Consider the following 13,192-nt stretch of genomic DNA (forward strand, 5'->3'; position numbering starts at 1 on the left):
CTTGATTTGCCATAACGGATGGCAGAGCTGGGGTGCAGCTCACGGCCTCCTTCTCTTCGACTTGATTAAACTTTGTGTACCCCAGGGCTCCCTAACTTCCCTAATTCAGCCTCCCCCAGGGGAAACCAGGACCCAGCAATGTACACGCTTGCAGTGTTATCTGCTGTGGTGCATTTGTCTGTATTGCACACTCCACTGGTTGGCAGCCCAGTGTCTAACCTGCATCATGTTTAATCACCATCCTAAGACTCAGGAGTTTTTTTCCTCTGCTCTATCTTTCCCCTCTGTGCTTTAAACACAGCTCTGCACACACTGGGGCCTCCTCCGCTGGTGGTCCCGGGCTGGTGTTCTGGCCCAGGAGGAACAAGTGATCTCTGACACATCTCTGGCGCAGGCACCCCCCCCCGGCCTCTCCTCCGCTCTCCTTTGTTCCTCTCAAACATAAACACACTTAACTGGCCTCTTCTCTTCTCCCTCCGCCCCCCAGTCTTCAAAGCAATCAAAGCAATATCCCTCCTGCAGCATGTGCCAACATGCTCCCCTGCTTGCAGAAGGAAGGCTTCAATTAAGCAGCGGGCCCTGCCTGTACCTGGCATTTGCTTTGCTCTCTTGAGCCCTGTCCTAGAACGAGGGGTTTCAATTGCAAACACCTCTGGTTTTTTGCCTGGAGAGGTGGCAGTGGGAGGTGTACGCGGAAAAGCAGGAGCTCTGCAGATCCCCAGCCAGGGCGATACCGGGCGCAGGTGCTTTGTCCCCTGCACTGTGGGAGGGAGAGGAAGATGGTAACCTCCTGGCATCCACGGAACACCAATAATTATGTGGTTTCTGGTGGGGTATTTGGTTTTAAATTGCAATATGTAACAGGAGGGTGGGGGGTCATTCCCTGAAGCGGGAGGAGTGCCGAGTGGTATGTGAGCTGAGGGAGGCAGGGAGCTGAGGGTACAGAAAAGCCCCTGAACTCCCTGGGGCAGATGTGCAACTCAGTCTCCTCAGGCACCGACTAAGCAATCCTGAGCTGCTGCTGCTGCTGGCTTTCATGGTGCTGACCACATCCCCATCTTACTGTGCCCTGTTCCCAAAATCCAGGAGACTGCTTTGGTTCACAATGCATATAAAGCTCAGAAACCAAAATAATCACTAATCTTAACTGCAGAGATTAGGACCAGGAAAGGGAAATGGAGTCATCTGCCAGCACTCAATCTAATATTTACTAGCTTAGCAAAAGACACATAGGGGCTGGGCTGCCCTCCCTGAGACATTGGGGTGTTTGAGTCAGCCTTGTGATGGAGCCTGAATTGCTGTTCCCCCACCCCATCTAAGCTACAGCCAGCACCCTGCTTTCTGCTTAAGCTCAGCTTTGCCCAGCGGGTGGTTGGAAGGGGGGGAAGCATTTTCCTCCTTTCTCTTCTCCTTCAGTGCCTGCGGAAACTGAGGCATCAACCCCTTTTTTTCCCCTGTGCAAGTTGTGCCTTGCGTTGGGGAGGCAAGGTGGGAGCCCAGGCTCTTCCCCTCTCTGTTCTCAGACCCAGTGAGCCAGTGTGGGGTGGGAAGTCAGGTAGGTCGGGCTTTCTGCTCTTTCCTGTGAAATGCAAACCAGGGGAACCTGTTCCCCTGCCATGTCAGGAGGGGAAGAAGAAATAGATGGAGAGGGGGCCCCTCCAGGGGAGGGAGGGGTGCAGCTCCCGCGGGGGAAGATGAGGCAGTGGGTGTGTTCGGATAAGGTCCAAGCCCTGATGCATTAGAGCAGCAGCTTATTACCTGAATCACTTAAGCAGTAGGAGATTACCAAACCTGAGCATGCTCATAGGGAAGAGCCGCCCAGGGAGAAATGCAGGCTGCCAGTGGTTGTGAATATACACACTCAAGGACAAGGCATTAGGGTTTTATGACAAAATTTAAGGGGCATGGAGGGGGATGAAAAGCAATCAAATACAGTACTTAGAATAATAGAGGAGGATCTGGATCGCTGAACCCTGCCTAGCCTGCAGTATATGAGGCCCTGTGTAAAGCTTGGCCTTAGCTCTTCTATGTCAGCACAAGCACCCAAGCGTGCTTCTGCCCCAAATTGTTGCCCTTTGACCCTCGTGGCAGAGGAAAGATAGAACAGCCACCAAAACCTCCCCGGGCCCTGTGGGCAGCAGCATCCCCCTGTGGCAAGCAACTGTGAGCCCTTTGGGTTCCATCAGTTGGGTCTTGGGGTACCAGCACCATGCTCTGTTTCTGTGTCAGTCCTGAGGTAGCAGGCTCCAGGTGGTACTGCCAAAATAAAAAATAATAACCCTAACTTTTTATTACCCTTTCTGTAGTTTCAGGCAGAAGGAAAAGGTAGGTTTCCTGGCTGGAGGAGCGCCCGGCCGATAAATCACCTGGTTACCCAGCTCTTGGCTTTTAAGAGTTGTAACCTGTTTGCAGTTTTAATCTTCATTAAAAAAAAAAAAAAGCAGTGTTTTATTTTTGTCTAATGCTTATTATTGTTGGACTATAAATTTGTGGCATTTGCAGACAATTAAGCTTTAAAATCATAGGTGGGGTGATCAGTTCCTCCACTCTTTCCCTGCCAAATCCTTAACCACTTCTTGGATGAGGAAGAAAAAAGTATCACTGTAAATTATTTTTCCCCTGGAGTGTATTTTTACTGTAGCTCTTGCTAAAGGGATTTTCGCCATTCACCTCTCATAGGAGTTTTTTATCAGGCAGATACAGAAATTACTGTGACAAGCACTTTCTTCTCCATTTTGAGTATCTGTGTATTTTGAGTGTAGCCCAGAAAGGACTTTGCCTCCTTCCCAACGTAAACCTGTACGTGCCTGCAGAGCTGGAGCTCCTTTGGGGTGGGGGGGGCTGAGCCCTGGGGTGGAGGGAAAACCTCTGCACCCACGGAAACCTCTTTGCCCAGCCTGGAACATGGGGCTGTTCTGGCAGGAGGGTGCCTTTCGGTGCAGGCAGCACTGTGCAGGCAGTGCTGGGTGCTCTCCTCCCCAGGAACCTGCAGAGCCGGTGGGCACCTCCACAGTGCAGCATCTCCCAGGGGAGGGGTCTCACGAGGGCTGCAGCACCCGTAGGGCAGCTGGCCAGGCCACGGAGGGGACAGCAGGGAAGGGAGACCCTTGCTCACAGGTGCGTGGTGTGCTGGGGAGTTCGCGCTGCTCCGGAGAGGGGTTGTCCCTCCTGTACGCCCCCATCCCTCCCTGCCTCAGTCCCAGGGCTGCAGGTGACCTGGGCAAGGCCTCCACAAATCCCATGAGTTCAGGAGACACACAGGCTTCTGGCTGCTTTTCCTGCCAGACCCCGCGAGCTCTTCCATTAATGGTCAGTGGATGAGACAGAAGTTTTATCTTGATTGAGAAACATGAAGCCTTGTTTGTGAGACAAATACTCGTTTCCTTGTCTCTCAGGCAGGAATTCAAACTATTTGATGATTATCAATAGCAGCCAAAAGCACCATTGCTGTCTCCTTTCCTCCCTATTCCTCTGGCAGAAAGTGAATCCTCTGTCACAGACCTGTTACTGGAGAGAAAAGTTCGGCATAAGGCTGAGGCATTTGGTTACATCTCCAGAGAGCAGCTTTCAGCACTCTGATCCACCACAGACTTGTCCAGCCTGTACCAAGTCATTTCGTCTTCCTATGTCTTGGTGCCTTATCTGCAAACAGGGATAAAGATGACTTCCTTTACTCGCACTTTTTACCAGTCTTTCCTATTTAAATATCAAGCTCTGATTCATGAACCATCTCCTTCTGCACCTACGGGTGGTGCTGAGGGCAGCAGTACCTCTCTGCAGATCCCGGCCCAGCTGTCCCGTGCTCATCACCAGCCCTGCAAGTGTGCAGCAGCCCTGTGTGCCTGTCTTCTGCAGCTTCTGGCACTGCTGGAGGGTTGGGTTCACTCCTGTCATGATCTAAACTAAAAGCAGAAGAGCTTGTAAGCTGTTCAGACATTCAAGTAGTCACTGCAAAACTTTTCTAAGTTTTTCATAGTCCTTTGGCTACAAAGCAAAGCTTCTGAGGTGGACCGTTACCATGAGTTCAGTGCCAGTGAGGTGTCTAAATTACTTTGTGCTTTGAGGATACAGAACCTAGATTTTTGTGAAGACTAAATGTGCCACCTCGCTTTTGCCACCTGCATGTGTTCATGTGCTAAGGGACAGAAGCTGAGAGAGCATCAGGTTGTTTGTGGGGATGTTTGAGTCCCAGTGTCTCTATCACAAGGAGGATGAAGGTACACAAAATCCCACTGAGTAGCTCTGTCTAGGTGCATCCTTGACTTCTCTTTGCAAGAGGAGATGGCAGCATGAGAGCAGGCTTGAACCTAGCAGACATGGACAAGAAGCATTGGGAGGGCAGCCTGGGAGACCAGAACTGTTCTGTGCAACCTGCAGTGCACCCCATGCAATTCCCAGGAGCTGACCAAGCTGCTGGGGAAAGTCACTGTCACTCAGGAAAGTGCCCTGCTGAGCATCGAGGCTGTGCTGCTGCCCAGAAAAACAGCCATGAGGTAAATAGATCAGTGAGGGAGAAATGGGAGCTTGTAGCTGACTTAGTCGTAATATTAATGCCAACTGCAGAGGCAGGGAAGTCTTCTAGGGATCTTCCCACCATAATTCCACAAGCCTGTCTCAGCAGAGACCAGTGTCACTTGGATCAGAAGATTCAGGAAGAGGGGCTGGGGCAATCCTGGAGGATTTGAGTCCTTTATCTAGACTCTGGACATGTTATGGGTGTGAAGCCAGTTAATGAAGCTTTCAGACATCTTCAGTTCTGCCGACAGCCTGCAAAGGCTCTTGGAGGACTTCTCCTGAATGTACCAGTGTGAGGCCAGAACTAACCCCAACTCCCTTACTTGCAAGGGTAGTGTGGAGGAGTGGTGGCTGGGTTGGATGCTGAGGTTTAAAACCATAATCTGATGCAATAAAAAAACATATACTGTAAGAGAAAATAATCCCATGGCAGCTCCTGGCAGGCTCCAGCTCCCTCTGCACAAAGGGATTAAAGCTATGCACAAGGCAACCTTAAGCAGAGAGGTTTCCACCAATGGCCTAAACCAGGTCCCTCTGGCTACGCTCCCAGTGAAGGCAGTTTTCCAGGGCAAGCTGGGGTGCCATGAGGTGGTTTTCCTCCAGCAGATTTTTTTTTTGCTGATAAAGCTTATTTGACTCGTCTGGACTCCATGCCAAATTCATCAGGGCGTTTAGTTGGGAAGGTGGGAAAGGAGGGTAGACTGGGGAAAGGGACAGTGTTTGACTGACGTTTTCAGTGGCAAACATTTCAGCAATGCGTGTCAGCACATGGGGTTTTGTTTCGCTTTACTTCATGAAGGACTTAAAAAAATCTGGAGATCAAACCAAAACGCTGCACTTTGGGGAAGAAAACATTTAAGGGAGGCCTTTGGTTCCAGCAGGGGAAAAAAAAAAACCCAAACAAAAACAAAACCCTTGTGGACCAACCGGAAATTATTTTCTTCTTCAGCTACTTGTGTTTGCCAGGGAAATGAGAAATTAATATTGTGCCATAAGGAGTGAGAAGAGCCCTGAGGCCTCCCCAGCCCTGAGTCAGCTGCCGTGGAGGGCAAGAAGCCACCTCTGCCACCTCTGCAGCATGCAAGGCCCCTTGTGACGGTGTCTCTTTAGCTCTGCCCCCGTCGCCCACCGCCTGCGTCCACCTTCTTCCTGATGCAGGAGAAGGCCCAGCCTCCATGGCACCGCCGGGGATGAAAGGCTGGATTCAGTTTGTTTTGTGTTCAACCTGCCTTTCACAACGCCTGGCGGACCCACCTCCCCCCTCCCCATCTTTGGTGACTCATCCAAAGAATTTTAATCTCCATGGTCTGTCTGTAGTTGTAAAATATAATACCAATGGAGTTGGGCTTTTTTATCCCGAAGCCATGAAACTGTTGTCAGAAGAAATTGATACACACTACTGAGGGGAAAAAAAGTGCTGCTGCTGGGGAGGATTTGACTCGAAGACGGCACTTCAAATGGAAATTTCCCTGTTTGAAGTGGATACATTTTTCATCTCTACGCCTTTCTTTTCTTTTACACTGCAGGAAAGAGGACTTACAGGGTCTGTTTGCGGGATGATTATCTCCTCTTGTCTGCAGAAGGTTTCCACCACCGGGCCTCAGGTGCCCTCATCACTCACGGGAGACCTGGAGAAATGGTGGCTTGAGGTGAAGGGGCTCATGAGGCCCAGCTTGGGAAGCACCTCAGCCTCTGCCCTCCCACCCCACGTCTGCAAGCCAGGAGCCTTCCACATCTGACCAGCACTGGGCTCAGGGGATCTGCCCGCTAAACACCGAGCATATCCTAGGCACTCCAGATCAAATCACAAGGTCTCCCCCTTCCTTCAAAGACATCCAAAGCCTAAAAGAAGCAGATCAAACATGTCAATTTGAACCAAGATTAATTATACGCAACTGGAGAGGGGGGAAAGCCATTAAGGTTTATCTGCATTAACTATGCCCGTGGGGGTGTTTCTTTGCCTTTGCATGCGATGATACTTCATGACATACCAGATCTGGTTCCACCAGATCTCTGGAAAAGCCTTAGAGGCTTCAGGAAACTCTGCAAATGCGTTTCAGCAGGAGGCAGACAAGGAGAAGGGAAGTGTCGGCACCGCTTCCTCGGAGCACTGGAGCAGCCTTTGTTGAGTGGCTGGAGGCTACTTCTCAGTTCCTGGATTTCAAACAGGTATAATTATCACTTGGATAGGGTTCAGGACTCGATGGAGCTGCCAGATCTTTCATGAGGGAGTGAGTTTGTCCCACTGAACCTAGGATTAAAAAAACAAGAAAGAAAGGAGGGATATGATTTAATCATGTAGGTGTTGTCTCACATCCATAATGTGCCAAGTAGAATATACTCCTAGTACTGCCTGATAGCCTGTCTTATACACACTTTCCCTTTGGAGCTTCTGTGTTGTAATATTTTTATATATATAACCTGGCTGAAATAAAGAGGTACCGGAATTTCTCTATAAAACTTATTCTCCAAAAAGCTCCATCCCAAGGAGTCTCAGAAAAAAATAGCATCTGATATTCCAGGAATCCCAGTGACTCTCCAAAGCTTTTGCGCTTTTTTACTCTGCCTTACAAACTGCCTTTCCTTAAACCTCTCCAAGTAAATCCTAAGTCCAATGGATTTCCAGTCACACTTTTCATGGTGTGGATGCCTTAAGCTTCCAGTTCTGCCAAGTTGCTTTCCTAATTGTTGCGATCAAGTTGCTGTCAATATCTAAGCATAAGCTTGTGGACTTTGTTCTCAGTATTAAAACTTAGGGCTAGCTGAAAAGAAGGGAATGCTTTCAGGACAAAAATAAAATCAAAGCTGCCTCCATTTGCAGGCATGGTTCAATATAAATACATTTTTACAGTATTTTCAATTGTATTATTTCAAAACGGAAATGGCCATCACAGTTATTTACAAAAGAAACATTGTCTTGTCTGTAAAATTTATTTCCAGTATAAAATAAAATGCATCGCCCTGATGATTCCTGGACAGAGGTTGCTGCTGCCATTGTCACTCTGGAGTAACACGTTATACTGGACACTTAGACCAGATGCCCCCCTGCCCTGCCCCATGCTCCAAGCCGCTGGTCCCCGGACCTTGGTGCCTGCTGTAGTAGGCACTCTGTGGCATTTGCCCCACACACGCCTGTGCCCACACTTACATGCTGGACTTGATTACTAAGCTCTTACTTTATGTCTTGCAATTAAGAACACTGAAGAAAACTCACCAGTGACTTTCCTAGAGGTGTTCTTACCCTGTGCTTCTGCCATGGAAAGTCTGGCCAGAGACCCCACTTTAGGCTTCCTTCTTGGGGAAGAAAAAAACCCTGAGACTGAATACGCTCTTAGTGCCATGTTCCTAGTAGGCCCACATGGATGAAACCTTGGGATCCTTTTCCAACACATCAATAGACATCTCCTTTAACTCAGTCTAAACTGTTTGTTTCCAACCGTTCCTGTCCAGCTGCTCTCTGCAAATGCCTGCTTCACATGGTGCCACACTGGCTGTGTTGCTCTCACCTAATCCTCACTCTGAACAACCATCTCCCACCCAGCCACAGCTTCTGATGCCCATCACTCCACATGCGCAGTAACTTTATTAGGTTTTGCGGTGATTACTAGGTGACGAAATGACCTAAACTGTGACTTTTTCACCAAAGATGCACATGTAAAATGTGCTCTTTAAGACAATGACCTCAGTAAGTTTGCAGCAAATAGCCAATGTTAAAAGTTTTACCAAAAATAAATTTTAAAATGTTTAAATGCAATGTTTTTTTCAATCACAAAGTAACATATTTCATTCACCTCTGATAACACTGGCCATCCCTATGACAGAGTAATTCAGCCAGTGCATGATGAAGGCGTCACTGCTGTTATTCTTGCCCTTTCAACACAAGCTCCCATAGCACATGCAGATACTACTTGGCGCCCTTATGAAACTTGCTCTTAGCAAAAAAAACAGCTGGTAACTTAATGAGCTTTTCAAACAGGGTACTATAAACAACATTTAATAACCTTATGCTTTACAGGCTTGTTAACATAAATGGACCCTCTGAAGATTTCATAGCACTGCAAAATGCAAAGCTGTGGAGCACACCACACATAAACAGAGGCAAATATCTTGCATTTGTACAGCATGTCACATTGACATGCTGTAGGTGCCCAGCTTTGATCTGTCCTAACAGGTCCCTTGGGATGTGCCACCACTGCTTGCATGGGGCATCATCCCTGCGAGCAGGGGTGGATACAACATTGCCCAGCCATGTTGGGAGTGTATCATCAGAGCCAGGAAGCAATAGTGGAACTGGGCAGGGCCTCAGCACTCATTTGGGTCTTTTTTGTGGCTTTTTGCCTGGCTTCAGTGATGGTTTGCATTAGTCAGCAGGAGGGAGCTGATGGCAAGGAGGATGCTGGTGGCATTGTTGGCATGACAACTGGCAGAGAGATCTCTTTGTCCCCACCACCCTCACTATACCTGGAATAGAATAGAATAGAATAGAATAGAATAGAATAGAATAGAATAGAATAGAATAGAATAGAATAGAATAGAATAGAATAGAATAGAATAGAATAGAATAGAATAGAATAGAATAGACGCAGATGCCAGCTCTGCAATACCAGAGCTGGGTAACACGTAAGGGCAGATTTATCTATGAGCACAGGGACTCAGGCGCTTCCAGTCACACAAGGGACAAGAAGCCCAGTGAGCTCACAGCAGTGCCATGGCTGCAACCAGCTCCTGGTAAAGTGGTATAGAAGCAGCCTGGTGATATTTTCCAGTGAAATGGGGCAGGATCTACTGGTGTTCCCAGCACAGAGGCAAGAGGAGGGCCACACTGTTGTTGAAACAGAGGGAAAACTTGGGACTGAAGTAATAGGGGTTTATCACTTGGCTCCTGACAGCAGGTAGGCCGAGCTCTGTAATCATCCCCTCCACTCCCCAGCTAGAGCACAGCCTGCTCGTTACTGCTCCACACTTCAATAAGAAATATGCTTGGAGGTATTTTGCAATAATGAACAAGAAAAGACGCATGAGAAGAGATGGTAGGCAGATAAATGTGGTGTGTCTGAGGTGCAGGCAGGCAGACTCACTGTCATGCAAATGCTGTGGTCTCCTCCAATTTTGCACAATGGCTGGTGGTAAAATCATATTGCTGCTTGTTTTTTGATAGGGGTTGGGCTTTTTTTTTTTTTTTTAATTTAAATTTTGCTTATTAAGCAGCTCCCTGCCTTGATTCTGCAAGGAACAACCATCTGCATCAAGGGCCACACGTAGTGTGATCAGCAGAGAGGCATTAGCAAGAAGGGATGCTAAAATCAGGCTGCTGTATGAGAATGACAGAAAATACACAGCCAGGACATGCCCCTATACCCTTGCCCCATAGCAATAGCCAGGGCTACAGGGGCAGACAGGAGGGAGAAAAGGAAAATTATGGGGATTGATGGTGAATGGCAAATGTAAAGAAAGTGGGCATTATCGCTATGATATCGTTATATCCACACTCTGGAAAACACTAGCAGCAGAGAACAGCCCTTCCTATAGTCCTGATCTTGACAAAGCTTTCCATCATGTCCAGCAGAACATGCCCAGCCCACAGCTCTCTGATTCCTCTTTCTAACAGATGTGTTACTGTATTGTGTTGGACATTCACACTACAGACTTTGGCCCGGTCCCCTCGCCCCCATTCACAGAGCCAGCACTCTCCCTTTTCCCTGCGATGCCCAACACAATGTCCCTGTGGTTTCCAGCATCACTCCTGGCTCCTGCCATGGGCACGGAGGAGGAAAAGGGAGGAAGGGCAGTGCCAGTGGTGCAACTAATCGTTTAAGAGAGACATCTCCTGCGCTTGGCCTCCATCCATGCTCCAGGCTCCTTGCTGCAGCTCTTGTCTCCTCTTACCCTCCCCACTATTCTGTTTTCCTCCTTCAGGATCAAGGCCCACCATGCAGTTCAGCCCCAGCCTGCCCCACCTCTCATTTCTGCCTTGGGACAGAGACACCAGATGCAGGCAATCATGGTCAAGCTTGTGAGGGATGCCTGAAGTGAGCAAAGCCTCAAGGGGGAAAGCTCAGTCCTCCCTAAACTCATAGCACCCCTGGGCTAAAAATGCAAAGACTGTCCTCCAGGGACATGAGCGCTCCTCGCTCCCAGTGGAGGAGGATAAATATGCTCGGGGAAGGAGGAAAGCACTTTAAATGTAGAAAAACACACACGTTAGCTGGTGGTGGGGCCAGGGAGGGAGTCATGCCTCTCTCCAGCCCTGCCTATGCCCCTCTCTAAGTCCTGGTCCGCAAGAGTTTCTGCTTTGCTTGATCTCATTAACATTTCTGCTATGCAAAATCTCACAGCCTTTTTATATCTCCACAGGGTTTGCCTGCAAATATATTGTCTTTAAGACTTTTATTTTCATTTGGGTTTTTTTTCTTCAGGAATTAATCTTCCCCCAAAGGTGTCATATCTAATTTGTTCCTTGTTTCATCCATGCAGCTGATTTGATATCAAGCAGCGTGCCACACGTCAAACTCACTTTCTTTTCTCCTTCCCTCCTGCCATCCTTCCTCCTTTTCCTGTGCACAAACACCACAAAACACATGCCTGCGCTTGTACATCTGGCTTATTTAATTTATACACAGTTTATTATCGGTTTCATTCATTAAGCACCAGTGAGCTTTAACAGCTCTTGGTGTGGGGATGCACACATCACCTCCGCATGAGTGTTCCCCTGGGATAAAACCCCCTGCAGCTGAGCCTGGGACTTCTTCGGCGCTTCTTAAATCTAAAAAAGCTACATCTAGAGAGCAGCCTAATATAGCATAATGCTGGCAGTAAAGCAAATACATAAAAATACATGAAAATTCCAGTTATTTGTAACTACTTGTTCTCCTTGTGATCTCAGTGCAGATGGAAGAGATTGGTTAGGATTAGGTGCTGACGGCTGACAGCCCTGGAACACAAAAATCTGCTATACATGCCCAGAACCACACCACATCAAAATAAAATCATGGGGACAAACAAGGTGTTTTGTGAGCAGCACAGCAAATGCAGCTTGGCTTAGAGTTGTGTTATACGCTCCCAAGCTTCACTGCCCACTACCTTCCCCACATTTTCAACCCTTCAGCCTCTCACAGTCCATTCATTCAGCTTCAACCCCCAAATCCAAAACTCCCTCCAAATATTCATATTTTTATCCCATGAACCCAGCAGAACAGGCAAAAGGCAGCATGTTATGCTAGTGCAAAGCATGTATGCCTGCTGATGGCTGGCTGGTGCCCATGGGCTGGCTGACCATCAAGCGGGTCAAAATGAAAAGACAATTCAGCGTTAGTTCTCCCCTCTGTAAGGACTCTAATTTGGTGTGTCTTTTTACTCCGATGGTTCCAGTGTTCATGGACTGTGTAGGAATTTCGTGTATTCAAGACCTCTATCTCCAGTCATATCTGAAGTGAGCCAAGACGTCTCCAAAATTTTCAAGGGGGAAACTGGCAGAGAGATGTATGGATTCTCTTTTAAGGCTTCTTTTAGCCTGGCTAAAAAACATGATCCATACCAATATATCTTTTAATTTCCTGCATGTGCAAAAAAAGTAGATAAAACTTGAGGTCCACAGTAACATAGACTTTACTTTTGGTGCTTCAGCAAATGCAGGTTCATTCTGAAATGACAGTGAGTCCCACAAGCCTGGCTTAAAAGCTTTTGAAAAAGGGTGAGGGAACTCAGAGTGACATACAGGCTCCCTCGCTGCTCTCCACCCCTGTAACCCACGGTTTTGGGGGTATTGGCCCCTTCAGACATATCTAAAGACAGTGGTGGTAATGAATCAGAGTCTTCAGCCATGCAGCTTCACAGACAGGTGTTTTGCCCTTGACAACTTTACATGAATACACCCAGTTATGACTGGAGGTGGCTAAAAAGCAGACACACTGCCTGTTCTCTGTGTCTGCCCCAGAGGTTGTGGCCTCCAGCAGTTGGGTGGCCAGGAATCTGACCCAGTGTGAAGCACCACAGCTCATCACCCAGAGCCATAAGCCGTAAGTTGGGCTCCCTGCCTCTGCCCAACCCCTGCTTTGAAGAAAAAAAAAAAAAAAGGGAAATTTTATTTGCATTTTTAGACTCTCTTCCCATGCGGGTTGGCTGAAAATCAGTCAGAGGTTCAGAAGTCTTTGGATACTGAACATCTCACACACAGAGCATTGTCTAAGCTTTGTTTCCATTGGAAAGCAGACAACAAAACTGCTTTGTCTTTAGCAAAAAATGATTAAGGGCTTTGCCACCCTTCGCTCCCACCCTGCCATCACCTGCCTCTCCAGAATCCCACTCCCGCCCAACTACAGCTGGGTACTGGGTCCCCAACCCACCAGCTAGCTGTGCCTGCTACATTAATCAGACCCCAGGGTCAGTGGAAGAATTATGCAAGGTGGATATGAGCAGGTAGGGGAAAGGATGTTCTGATGACAAAAAAAGGTGGCCCTTTCACTCCACATGAGTGAGACACAAATCAACATGCCGGTTCCTATTGAGTTTCCAGGGTCTTGGCTCAGGGTACCTGAGTAATAACGTTTTCAGCCACCTCTGGGGCATCTTCTGAGCAGTGCCACCTTGCCAGACTGATGTAAATTCCAATGTTCTTGGCAGTCTGTGCTCATTTCAGTAGCGTCCCAGCCTAACCCCAGTCTGTATTTGATTCACCATT

This window comes from Phalacrocorax carbo, chromosome 1 (assembly GCF_963921805.1).
Source record: "Phalacrocorax carbo chromosome 1, bPhaCar2.1, whole genome shotgun sequence".
Taxonomy (NCBI): Eukaryota; Metazoa; Chordata; class Aves; order Suliformes; family Phalacrocoracidae; genus Phalacrocorax; species Phalacrocorax carbo.